This window comes from Mastigoproctus giganteus, chromosome 5 (assembly GCF_048544385.1).
Source record: "Mastigoproctus giganteus isolate SK-2022 chromosome 5, ASM4854438v1, whole genome shotgun sequence".
In the NCBI taxonomy this organism is placed as follows: Eukaryota; Metazoa; Arthropoda; class Arachnida; order Uropygi; family Thelyphonidae; genus Mastigoproctus; species Mastigoproctus giganteus.
Window position 1 is genome coordinate 212871819 of NC_143579.1, and position 14038 is coordinate 212885856.

At 41.1% G+C, this 14038-nt stretch overlaps 1 protein-coding gene across 1 annotated transcript in view; it reads left to right on the top strand.

The window, feature by feature from the left end:
- Window positions 1-14038, top strand: part of LOC150086083 (proteasome adapter and scaffold protein ECM29) — a 367922-nt gene that overhangs the window by 226617 nt on the left and 127267 nt on the right. The window lies entirely within an intron of this gene.

Sequence of the window (14038 nt, forward strand, 5' to 3'; positions counted from 1 at the left end):
GTTGTTTATTTAGCAATTTTAATTTTGTTATATATTTATAATCTTTATTTTACATCATTTGGTTATACATTTACTACTTATGGCCTACTGGTCAGGGACTTGCTTTGAGGGGCTACACTTTTTATATCTCCAATCGAGATATGGAGATATTTGGTTAAATAATTGATATTGGACATAATTCATATATTGTCTAAATATAACACTGCTATTATTTATTATTATTATTTAAGATTTGCACTAATCAAATATTTTATTAACAAAAGTGATGGATAGTGTATTCCTATTTATTCAGCTTGATCTTAACACTGTTCTTATGTTTCTGGAAAGGTATCAAAATCACATATCTGCGATGATCAGTGTCAGTTTCCTGAACTTGTGCAACAACTAGTATGAGATGAACCTTTGAGTTTTTCTAGTAGCATCTTGCTGATTCCCAGAGGAGTTGCCTCAGTGCTGGAATTGGGATCATCCAATTGCAAGTTTCCCAGAGGGAGGTGTCTGTGTGATGCCTTATATCATCTTAATTATAGTATTCAGTCTGGGTTGGTTAATTCTGTTTCCAAATGAAATAATGTTTAGGTTTTAATAGTATTCACCATATAGTGTAAGGAAGCCACAGCGTTTTGCTGCACTGGCAAAAAAAACAAAAAAAAAACCACCAAGTAGATAAGAAAATTCAAATTATTTACTTGGCTCCTTATACAGGTTCAGTTGATCAAGTTGACCTTTGAATTTGTTAATACTGTCAGCCTCAACTACTTATGAGGGCAACTTATTCCAGCAATCAATGACTCGCTGGAAAGGTCAGGGAATGACCACCGCATATTCCCGGAGCAATATGGCCTTAGTTGCTAATGCTCCTAAAAACCAAATAACAACAACAACTTGCTGGCTAAAAGAAAACTTCCTACAATCTAATCTAAACCTCAATCCCTGCGATTTGAATTTATGGCCCCTAGCTCTGGAATTCTTTATAACAGTGAAATTTCCATCTTCATTCATTTTACTAATTTCTTTCAGTGTCTTATAAACCTCTGAGGTGCCGGGTTACCAAGTTCTGCAGCTCACAAAATCAGAGTACCCTTGTACGGCCTTCCTTTTGCTGATCTCACCATTTGAGTTGCTTGTCTTTGGACCCTGTCGGGAAGCTCGATGTCATTTTTCACATGAGATCTCCATACTTCAACACAGTATTCTAAATGTGGTCTTAAATGATTGCTGTATCTCTACAGGATAACATTTGATAAATCATCGATAGGACACCATGGGTTTTCCTGAATGCCTGTTTACACTGTTCAGAAAAATTTCATATTTGCCCATATCATAACTCCCAGATCCCTTTCTTCCTCTACTGTTTTTAATTCAACCACATCAAGTGCATAATTTATTTTGGGATTGCTATTCCCCAAAAGTAAGACCTTGCATTTTGCTGCATTAAAACTTAGCTGCCACTTTTCTGACCATTCCTGAAGCCTATTCAAGTCATCCTGAAGGTACGCTGCTTGGCACTGATCATTTACGACTCTACAAATATTTACATCGTGAAAATTTTGACATCACACCTTTAATCCCTTTGTCTGTGTCATTTATGAAAATTATAAACAACAGTGGTCCAAGAACTGATCCTTGGGGGAGCCACTCCAAATGTTACACTGATTTGAAGAATATCCATTAATCACAACCCTCTGCCTTTTGTCCTGCAGCCACCAAACACTCCATCTTAGAATCTACCAGTAATCTCAACTTGTTCAAGCTTATACAGTAAACCCTCATGAGGGACCAAGTCAAAGCTTTGCTAAATTTTGAATAATGTGTTGAAATTGTTCCCTACATCCAGCTCATGAGTAACTGTCAAAATAGCCTACTAAATTTGTTAAACATGATTTTCCCTTAACAAAACCATGTAAAGGTAAAATTCGTAAAGGTGACTACAGTAATCTCAGACAGTTTTTAAATTCTATACAATGGGATCAGCTGATGTTACCAACAGCAAATTCTAAATGGGAATTATTCAAGGAGGTAATCATGAAAACTACTAGGCTTTTTGTCCCAATTAAGAAATACTGTTAATTTTTTTTTTTTTTTTTTTTGGTAGTTGTTGGCGCGTCGGCTTCTGTGGCCATAATGCATCTCCCAAGGTTTTTTCAGTACTTTGATCCAAGCCCGAGGCGGGATTCGAACCCGTGACCTTTGGGTTGCTAGGCAGGTACTTTACCCACATGGCTAGCCCGGTCGGCAAATACTGTTCAAGGTTTAAACCTAAATGAAATAGTTACTCCTGTTCTTTGCTGCCTTTTCTCACTTTTTATTCCAAAGGTGTTTTTCTTCTGCTTGGAAATTTGTTCATATCCAGCCAGTTCCTAAAAAGGGTGACAAATCCCACCCATCCAATTATCGTCCCATTGCAATTACTTCTACTCTTTCTAAAGTAATGGAGAAATCGATTAACCGCCAACTCTTAAACTACCTAGAAACCTTCCGTCTGATCAATGATCGCCAGTATGGATTCCGAGCCACTGGTGATATTCTGGCTTATGTTACTTATTTATGGACAAACTCAATGGAAAAGTTTGGCGAAACACAAGCAGTTGCTCTTGACATCTCAGAGGCTTTCGATCGTGTTTGGCATAAAGGTCTTCTAAACAAGCTTCCATCTTATGGTTTTCCAACTGTTTTTTGTAATTGGTTATCCAGTTTTCTCTCTGATCGCTCACTGAGGGTGATGGTAGATGGTTCTCTGTCTTCTAGCTTCTCCACTAATGCTGGTGTCCCCCAAGGTTTAGTGACCCCCAAGGAATATTAATGACTTTCTTCCATTGACTGGAAATCCTATCCATAGTTTTGCCGATGATAGCACATTGCATTCCACTTTCTGTTTTGAGAAACCTTGCCCTGCTCAGCTTCAACTTCTCAAATATCCGCTACCAATTCCTTAAATGCTGGTCTCCAGGTAATTCTCGAGTGGGGCGAAGACAACTTAGTTGATTTCAACCCTTCTAAAACTCAGTCTTGCCTTATATCTTGCAAAAAGGATTCTTCTTATGCTTATCCTATGCTTATCTTTGGTGACACTCTGATTTCTAGGCAAGATGATATATCTCTTTTGGGGATTACCCTGACTTCTAATCTCTCTTGGCAAAAGCACATTACAAATATTGCTTCTTCTGCATCTAAAAAACTTGGTTTTCTCTTTCATTCTCGGCATTACTCTTCTTCCAAACAGCTGTTCACTCTGTACAAATCGCAAATCCGCCCTACCATGGAATATTGTTCCCACATCTGGAGTGGTGCCCCCAAAACCTCTCTCAGGCTTCTAGATTACATTCAGAAGAGGGCAATTAGGTTAATTAATGACTCCTCTCTAACAGAGTCTCTCCACTCACTGCCTCATAGACATACTGTTTCTGCTGCATGCCTTTTCTACAGATACTTCCATGGGCACTGTTCTTCTGAATTGGCTTTTATAATTCCCGCTCACTCTTTCAAAACAGTCCGAAAACGTGCAGCCACCAGCCAACATCCATTTACTGTCCAACTTCAAACTTTTCATCTTCCTCATTTATTCATTCAACTGCCATTTTCTGGAACAACCTTCCTTCATACGTATTTCCTGAAGATTACAGTCTACAGAAGTTAGTCTAATGTCAACAAATATCTTCTTTCATCTTCTCAACCTCCAACCCAAGCACGGTACTAAGTATTATAGGTTCTAATACCTCTCGTGTTTGGGGTTTTCATAAAAAAAAAAAAAAAAAGATGAAATAATGAGACTCGTGGCAGAGAAGACTATGGTAGATATAAGCTAGTCTGTAATCAAATCACAAAGGAGCTTAGGCAAGTGAAGGCAGATTATGAGAAATCTTTGGCAAAGGATACAAAGAAAAACAGCAAAAACTTCTTTACTTATGTAAGCTCTAGAAGGAAGGGGATGAATCAGATTGGTCCACTTGATATTGATGGTTCAATTGTTGATGAACCTGCTGTGGTAGTTGACAAACTGAATGATTATTTTGCATCTACATTCACACATGAGGAGTTATGCAGGGAGGGAAAGGCCAGAATTTTATCAAACTCTAGTAGGGAGATAAATGATTTTGTAATAACTGAGAGCAAATTGTAGGAGAAATTGTTGAAATTGAACATAAAATAGGCACCTGAGGTCGATGGAATATATCCATTTATATTAAAGGAGGCAGCATAGGAAGTGAGCAAACCTTTAGCCATAATTATGAAAGCGTCCTTGGACTCGGGATAGGTCCCCATGGATTGGAGATGTGCAAATGTGTCCCCATTCACAAAGGGGGATCAAAGAACAAATAATTTCAGACCTGTTAGTTTAACTTCTGTTCCAAGCAAAAATAATGAAGTCACTGGTTAAAGAAGCACTGGAGGATCATCTAGACAAGACTGCAGTTATAGTTCAGACACAGCATGGATTTTTTAAGGGAAAGTCTTGTGTGAAAAATTCGATTGGATACTATGATGTGGTCACAAAGGAACTGGAATCAAAAAATAATTTTGATATCATATACTTGAATTTTAGGAAAGCTTTTGATACTGTTGCACATGGAAGACTACTGTACAAATTGGAGCAGTATGACATTAAGGGCAAGTTGCTGCAATGTTTAAAAGGATGGTTTAGTGACAGAGAGTAGTAATCAATGGACACTGCTATCCATGGACTAATGTTATTAGTGGAGTCCCCTAGGATTCGGTGTTGGGCACAGTATTGTTTTCTGTGTTTATCAATGATACTGATGAAGGTATATCGGGGTTAATGTCTAAGTTTGCAGATGATATGAAGGTTGACGGGGTTGTTAATGACAGTAATTATAGTATACTACTGCAAAAGGATCTAGAAAAGTTGAACAGCTGGGCTGAGAGGTGGCAACTGAAATTTAACATTGACAAATGTAAAGTACTGCATATGGGTTACAGTAACCCCAGAGTAACGTACCAACTGTGTGGTACTACACTCAGAGTAGTAGAGAATGCAGTATCTGGGGATAATTGTGCAGTCAGATATGAAGTTTTTTCAGCAGTGCATGCAGGCTACAAAAGTAGTTCATGGTGTCTTTTCAATTATATAGAGTAATTTTACTAGCAGGGATATAGAGGTGATTGTCCCATTGTATAAGGCAATGGTCAGGCCACGCCTTGAGTACTGCATACTGATAGAGCTGCTGGAATGGGTACAGAGAAGGGCAACTAGATTGGTGAGTGGAACAAAGGGTTGCCCTTACCAAGAAAGACTTAAGTTCTGCAAATCGCAGCCTCTGGAGACTAGGCACTTGTGAGGTGATCTAATTGAGATGTATAAGGCTTTGAATGGTTTGAACAAGCTCAATGCTGATGGGATTATTCCTCTTGCTCAGATTACTCCCCTGAGGAGGCATAAATTCAGATTTGAGGAAAAAGAATTGTAGAATAGATGTGTGGAAATTTGCCTTTAGCCAGCAGGTGGTTGATGGTTGGAACAAACTTCCATCTGTTGTTGTGTAGGTCAGAAAAATTAAATAAGCCCTCTGGAAACTTAAATAAACCATCCAAGCCTTCTATTACTCTGATGATGGTATAGAGTTGATTAGTTATAATGGACCTATTTTTTAGTATAGTGAATCTGTGGTGGCTGTGATGGAAGTAGATATGCAGTATAACTATTAGTATATTTTCTCAAGAAGCTTTAGGAGTTGGATGTTATGGGCTTATATGAGAGCTTGAAGGACAGGGTGGATGTCCTTGAAGGATTTAAATTGAGGGGGCCCATCAAGCTGTCAGCTGCCCTTGAACATCACGCAACACAGCAGCAACCCCCAAGTCAGAATGTGCTGGTCCCAGAGGAACTAGTTGTTGTAGGTAACTCTATTGTCAGTGAAACGGGGAACATATTGTGCAAAAAGGATAGATGGAACAGGACCAGGGTATGTCTGCCAGGGGCAAAGGTTGATGACATTGTAGAGCAGATATCATCTTTTAAGGGCACAAAGGGTGATATTGTTGTACACGCTGGCACAAATGATATTAAGAGTAGGAGACCAACGGAATTACTTAACAAGCACAAGTCAGTGCTGAAAAAAAGCCGTGAGTTAGGGTTGAATTTGAAAGTGTCTGCAATTCTGCCCAGACATGATAGGAGGGAGTATATGATGAGAGCCTTGTCGATCAATTCGGCCCTGGAGAGATTGTGCAAGGCTCAAGGGGTAGAATTTTTCTCAGCCTGGTCTGTGCTTGTTAACAGAAGAGACTGCTTCTACAGGGATCAGATACACTTAAATAGAAAGGGGCAAGAATATTTGCTGATGCTATCGAGGCAGAATTAGGTGGGTCGAAAAACTGCTATCTTGGGGGGGGGGATACATGAACTAATAGATTAACAGTAGCCGCTGGCAGAGGTGAAAGTGATTCTTGCACTGCTTCTATTGAAATGCAATTGAGCAGCAGCCTGGAAAGCAAGGCAAAGGGGATTTCTAGGACTGCTGGGAGTCATAGTGGAACAAGTAAATACACAGGCTGTGTTAGGGTAACTAAGAGTAGAAAAAGGTGCATGTATACCAATGCTAGGAGTATAGTTAATAAATTTGATGAGCTTCAAGTGCTAGTCAAGACATCAAAGGCAGGTATTGTTGGGATATCAGAGACTTGGTGTCACACAGACATAAGCAGTGCAGAATTGGAATTTGGGGAGTACAATGTGTACAGAAACGATAGACAGGACAGGAAGCGAGGAGGGGTTATGCTGTTAGTTAAAAAACACAAAATCTAAGGAAGTACATCCAGTTGATGTTGGTGGACAATGCAATGTTGAGTCTGTTTGGTGTGACATAAGCACTGGGAAAGGAAAAATGAGAGTAGGTGTGTGTTATAGGCCTAATGAATCTGATGAGTATAATGAGCAATTGTGCAGAGAAACAGAGTAGGCCAGTAAATCAGAGTGTCTTATAATGGGGGATTTTAATTTCCCAGAGTTGACTGGAATTTGTGGGTTGGTCACTCACACACTTGCAAGGTCTTTGTGGATTTATTGGATGATTGTTTTCTACAGCAGCATGTTCGGGAGGCAACTAGAGAGAGTAATACTCTTGATCTGATTATCAGTAGTGATTCTTCATGCATTAAGAATCTGCAGAGAAAGGAACCACTAGGTAGCAGTGATCACAGTGTGCTGAAGTGGGATTTACTCAAAGAGGTAACTACCATCAGGTTTTGATTTGATTTTGATTTGATTTGATTTTTAATGGCGCATTGGCAGCTAAGGCCATAATGCGCCAAGTCAGTCTACCATCAGGAGTAAAGGGAAGGGTTTTTGCTTTCGTGAAGGTGACTATGGTGGTCTGTTACAGTATTTAAATTCTGTACGGTGGGACCAACTGAAGATGTTACCAACAGCAAATTCAAAGAATTAATCTTGGAAGCTACTAGGCTTTTCATACCAACTAAGAAATATTGTTCAAGATTTGAGCCTAAATGGATGTCAGATGAACTAATTAGACATGTGACAGAGAAGAAAAATGCATGGGATACATATAAAATAGCAGGTGACACAGAAGCCTATGATAGATATAAGCTGGTCTGTAACCAAGTCACAAAGGAGGTTAGGTAGGCGAAGGCAAATTACGAGAACTCTTTGGCAAAGGATGCAAAGAAAAACAGCAAAGATTTCTTTTCTTATGTAAACTCTGGCAGTATGCTAAATAATCTTGTAATAACTGAGAGTAAAGTGGAGGAGATATTGTTGAAGATAAGCATAAGAAAGACACCTGTGGTGAATGGAATCTATTCAGTTATATTAAAGCAGGCAGCAAAAGAAGAAAGCAAACCCTTAGTCATAATTATGAGAGCTTCCCTGGACCCAGGAGAGGTACCCATGAATTGAAGATGTGCAAATGTGACCACAATCCACAAAGGAGGATCAAAGGGAGACAGGTAATTACCGAACTGTTAGTTTAACTTCTGTTTCAGGGAAATTAATGGTTAAAGAAGCATTGCAGGATCATCTCTACAAGACTTCAGTTACAGCTCAGACACAGCATGGGTTTGTTAAGGGGAAGTTTTGTCTGACAAATTTGATTGGATACTATGATGTAGTCACAAAGGAACTGGATGCATAGAATTACTTTGATATCATATATTTAGATCCTAGAAAGGCCTTTGATTCTGTTGCACATGGAAGACTGCTACACAAATTGGAGCAGTGTGGCATTGGAGGCAAATTGCTGCTATGGATAAAGGGATGGTTGAGTGGGAGAAGACAGAGTGGTAATCAATGGACACTGCTCTTCGTGGACTAATGTTATTAGTGGAGTCTCTCAGGGTGTCAATGTTGGGTCCATTGTTGTTTTCTGTATTTATAAATGATATTGATGATGGTATATCAGGCTTAATGTCCAAGTTTGGAGACAATATGAAGGTTGCCAGGTTGTTAATGACACTAATGACAGTATGCTGCTGCAACAGGATCCAGAAAAGTTGAGCAGATGGCCTGAGAGGTGGCAAATGAAGTTTAACATTGACAAATGTAAAGTACTACATATGGGAAGCAGTAACCCCCAGAGTAACGTATCAACTCTGTGGTACTACACTGACAGTGGTAGAGAATGAAAAGGACCTGGGGGTAATTGTGCAGGCAGATATGGAGGTTTCTGAGCAGTGCAGACAGTCTGCAAGAGTAGCTCATGGTGTCTTGTCAATGATATACAGGAATTTTTCTAGCAGTGATAAGGAGGTGATTATCCCCTTGTATAAGGCAATGGTCAGGCCACACCTTGAGTACTGTATACAGATCTGGAGGCCTGATTTTAAGAAGAATGTAGAGCTGTTGGAATGAGTACAGAGAAGGGCAACAAGATTAGTGAATGGAACAAAGGGTTGCTCTTACGAAGAAAGGAGGCGCCTTCATAGCCAGGTGGGCAGGAGCAGCAGTGCGTAGCACACGCTTCTTGATTAGACCAGGGTTCGAGCCCATGACCACCAAATACGGAAGATGCGGAAAGGTCAGGGAATGACCACCACACATCCCCGGAGCAATATGGCCTTAGTTGCTAATGCACCTAAAAAAAACAACCAAATAACGAAGAAAGGCTTAAGTTTTGCAAATTACAGTGTCTGTAGACTAGGCACCAGCGAGGTGATGTGATTGAGGTGTATAAAGCCTTGAATGGTTTGGGCATGCTCAATGCTGATGGGATTCTTCCTCTTGTTCAGAATAATCGTCTGAGAGGGCATAAATTCAAATCTAGAAAGACGGTTGTGGGATAGATGTGCGGAAGTTTGCTTTTAGCCAGCGAGTGGTTGATCACTGGAACAAACTTCCATCTGTTATTGTAGAAGTTAATAACTTAAATAGATTCAAGGCAGAACTTGACAAACATTTGGAGCGAGTGGATGGGTGAAATAAGGGGTTTCTTTTTTTGGCTGATGCTATATAAGCTTGCTTTCTTGCATCATGTGCCTTTGCTAATGTTTTGTGTTTATGAACATCCAACACTATAATAATAACACCATAATTAAATATAGATACTTGTTCTATGCAAATAAATTATTATAACCTGGTAATATATCAGGATTAGAACAAGCTGTTGGGTAATTTTGGTTATACAGTAGAGACTTTTTATTCATAGGGTTACATTCCCAAAGATATCCCTGAAACATATTCATGAACAGCAAGATCAAAGGTGTGTGGGAAAAGTGGGGTTAGGTCCTCTTCTCTCAAGATAATTTTGGATAAAGTATAATTTAGTATAGTATTAATATAATTTATACATTTTTTACGGGGCTGGCTGAGTCCCATCACCACCTCCACATGGTGCCGGCCGGGCAAGGGCTCTCGGCTAACGGTGATGTCCTTCAATGTCAGGGAATGACCACCGCACATCCCCGGAGCAATATGGCCTTCTCAAGTCAGGCAATGCGACATGCCAATTGAAGAAAACCTACGTTGCATCTCAAGCACTGAAATCACAAACCTTTATGCAAAATGCTAAGTCGTCCCCAATAGACGATGCGTGCTGCCCAAGTAGTGCAAACAGTGGGCAAGGGTTACCCGCTCAGGAATAGAGTAGGTTAAAGAAGCAAGTTCACCCTATCTGGCTAGCAACAATCAACATTGGCACACTTACCAGCCGCAGCTGCGAATTAGCCGATGCCTTGATAAAACACTGCATCTGCATCGCTTGTGTGCAAGAGACAAAGTGGACTGGATTGAAAGCTAGAGATGTCGGAGAAGGATATAAAGTGCTACATTATGGAAGAAAAGCCAGTTAAAATGGCATTGCTGTGATCATCGGTCAGAAAATACTGTGACAACATCAGGTATGAGGTATTGAGGGTCTAGCGGCTCCTGGGATTTCTCCCATCTCCGCGAATGTTCTATGTATCGGTGACAGTACCCTGTCAAAGCCAGAGATTTAGAAGTGTGTGGGTCATGAGTAGTGTTATATGTTGTGCCCATTGTTTATCCGGCTTATTGGCCGCCAGGCCCCTAATGGGACCAGACGTTGCCCATACCTCGCCACGTGGAGGCTAGCCGGGTGTTACCATTGAGTCAATTGTACTCTGGCAGGTCCTGCCACTTACTTTCCTGGGATTTTAGTGGCTAGGACCTAAAATAAAATTGGAACGACCGCGGTTGATTTTAAATCACTTACATTAAAGCACTAATATGGGGTTTGACGCTGAAAGCCTGTTTCTAAAGTGCCTAAAAGGTTGGGCGAAAATTTTTGGTGTATTTTAAATTTGGACGTGTAGGGCTATACGCTGTGCAAGAAAAAGTGCTGGGAGGGGAGAGTGAAGGCTGGGGGGTGAAATAGGAAGAAGAGGGTCGATAGGGTAGGTGACCCCCAATTTTTCAGTGAGGCATGCCCATGCCCCACCAGAGGGAAGAAATGGTGTGGCAGGGAAGAGAGGCGACAGCAAGCCGTCACCTCCCTCCCCTGCCGGGAGTGGGAGTAAAAGAATTGCACTGCACAAGAGAGTGCAGAGCATAGAGCCAATATGGCTCCGTTGAGGCAGCAACTTGGAGTTTCTCTATCTTCGTTGGTCTTCTCTGTCATTGATAGCCATATTTTTCCTCAGCTAGGAACACTGGTCGGGTCCATTGTTGGTCTGTTAGCTATGGCTGTGGTTCTCTTCATCATGGAAAGATCCGCAGCTCCATGGGGTTATTCTTGCGATCGCTGGTTTTAGATGATTAGTAGTAAGCAGGTTCCTGGGCGAGGTTCTCCTTGAGTCATCTCCACGCGTGTTCTGTGTCTCCTTTTTTTTTTTTTTTTTTTTTTTTTATCTTCTTCTGTAGATGGCTAGTGACAACATCACTGAAGTCAAGCGGATTTCAGATTGCCTGATGTCAGTCAAGTTCAGTGCTGGATCCAGCTTCCTACAAATCATCTCATGTTATGCGCCAAACACAGGGTGCCCAGACGAGGAAAAAGAAGAATTCTGGAACAATTTTAGACACACCTCCAAACATTTGCCAACAATGAGACCCTCCTTATAGGTTGAGATTTAAATGAACATGTAGGCCACACCAGATATGGCTTCGAATGAGCCCCTGGCGGCGGACATGGGTATGGTGTGTGTAGTGATGATGGCACCCGCATTTTAGAGTGTGCAGAAGCCCACAGTTTGGCAATTGCAAACATCTTTTTCAAGAAGCAGCATCACACCTCATCACCTACAGCAGTGGTGGTCATATCATACAAATTGATTACTGGCTTGTGCAACTGCAAGATCTAAAGTTAATGACTAATGGAAAAGTCATGCCATCATTGCCATCCAACACCAACTCCTGGTCCTTGACTTCCAGCTGCAACCCAGCTTATTCTCAAAAATGATAGAGTGCATGAAGTGGTGAAAGCTACCTGAGCACCAAGCCCAGATGAGAACAATGCTAAGCACATTGCAAATGCACCCTTGCAAAATGCCCATGGTCATATGGTTGTTGTTTGTTTGTTATTTGGTTTTTAGGAGCATTAGCAACTAAGGCCATATTGCTCCGGGAATATGCAGTGGTCATTCCCTGACCTTGCTGCATCCTCTGTATTTGGTGGGTCATGGGCTCAAACCCCGGTCTAATCAAGAAGCGTGTGCTATGCACTGCTGCTCCTGCCCACCTGGCTATGGGGGCGCCTGGTCATATGGAACAACATGGCTGCATACATCAGCACTTGCACTGCAACTTCCTAGGAACTACAAAACCTGGCCGATGCTACATTGACAAACAAGTCGGGTGGTGGAATGACCATGTACAGCAAGTGATTAAAGTGAAGAAATGTGCATCCAAAACATGGTTAAAGGCAAGAAATGGTGATGACTTCAAATGATACAAGGAGCTGAAAGCTGCAGCAAAATGAGAAGTTGCAAGCCAAAACTGCATGTTACAGGAACCTGTATGATGAACTTGACACACCTGGAGTCACGAACAAGATTTACCAATTAGCTGCATCACGCCACTGCTCAACCCAGGACATTAGCATTAGTAGAGGCATATGATGTAAGAAAGCAAGCTTATACAGCATCAGCAAAAAAAAAAAAAAAAAAAAACCCTTCTCATTTCACCCATCCATTCGCTACAAATGGTTGTCTAGTTCTGCCTTGAATTTATTTAAGCTGTCCACCTCTGCGACAGATGGATGTTTGTTCCAGAAATCAACCGCCCGCTGGCTAAAGGCAAATTTCCACATATCTATTCTACAACTGTCTTTCCTCAATTTGAATTTATGTCCCCTCAGGCGATTAAACTGGGCAAGAAGAAGAATCTCATCAGCATTGAGCTTGCTCAAACCATTCAAGACCTTATACACCTCAATCAGATCACCTTGCAGGTGCCTAGTCTCCAGACACTGTAATTTGCAAAACTTAAGCCTTTCTTCGTAAGAGCTTCTCAAAAATTTCATATCTGACTGCATAATAACCCCAGGTCCTTTTCATTCTCTACCACCCAGAGTCTAGTGCCACACACTTGATATGTTACTAATTACACAATTGATAATTCTTAGCAGAACTTTTTAATAGGATCACTGAGAAAAATGAAGTGCCATCAAGCTGGAAAACAAGCATCACAATCCCAGTTTGGAAGAGAAAAGGCGACATTAATGACTGCTCGAACTACAGGCCAATACGTCTGCTATGCCATACAATGAAGATCTTTGAGCACATACTCTATGCACACATCTGCAACACATCACAATCTTGCAAAACCAGTGTGGCTTCATAAAGGGATACAGAACAACAGATGCTATTCGTGCTGCTCGTTTGCTGATGAAAAGACACTATGAAAAGAGAAAAGTGGTTCACATGGTGTTTTTAGACCTAGAAAATGCCTTTGACAGGGTGCCACATGAGCTCATATGGTATGCACTACGATCCCATGTAGTGTCTGAAATCTATGTCCACTGTATCCAGCTGTTGTACTAACATGTTACCAGCACAGTCTGCTGTGCTGCTGGCACTTTGCTACCATTTGCCATCCGTGTTGGCGTACACCAGGACCTATCACCGCTTCTCTTCATTCTTTGCATAGACACAATGACAATGGACATCCAGACTCTCCACCCGTGGACCCTACTTTATGCCAACGATGTTGTCTTGGCAGATGAAACATGCCTTGAACAGCAGACACAGGAATGGAAAGCACATATGGATAAGTTCAGACTGCAACTGAACATCAAGAAGACAAAATACCTAGAATGTGGTGCCCAGACAGATGGCTCAATTACAATCGATAGCCAGACAATAAATAAGGTCACTCAGTTCAAATACCTGGGCTCATATGTTTCCTCTGATTGTGACACATTACAAGCCTCTCAGATGTGGGTCAATGTGCACCTGGCTGAAGTGGCGGAAAATCCCAACATATTTAAAATCAAAAGTTTACAAGACGATCATTGGACCAGTGGCATTGTAGGGTAGAATGCTGGCCAACAACAAAGAAGCATGAACAGACCTTGCATGTCATGGAAATGCGAATGCTCAGGTGGTCACTCGGCCTGACTAGACTGGACCACACCACAAACTTAGATGTATGAAGAATTCTTGGCATTGC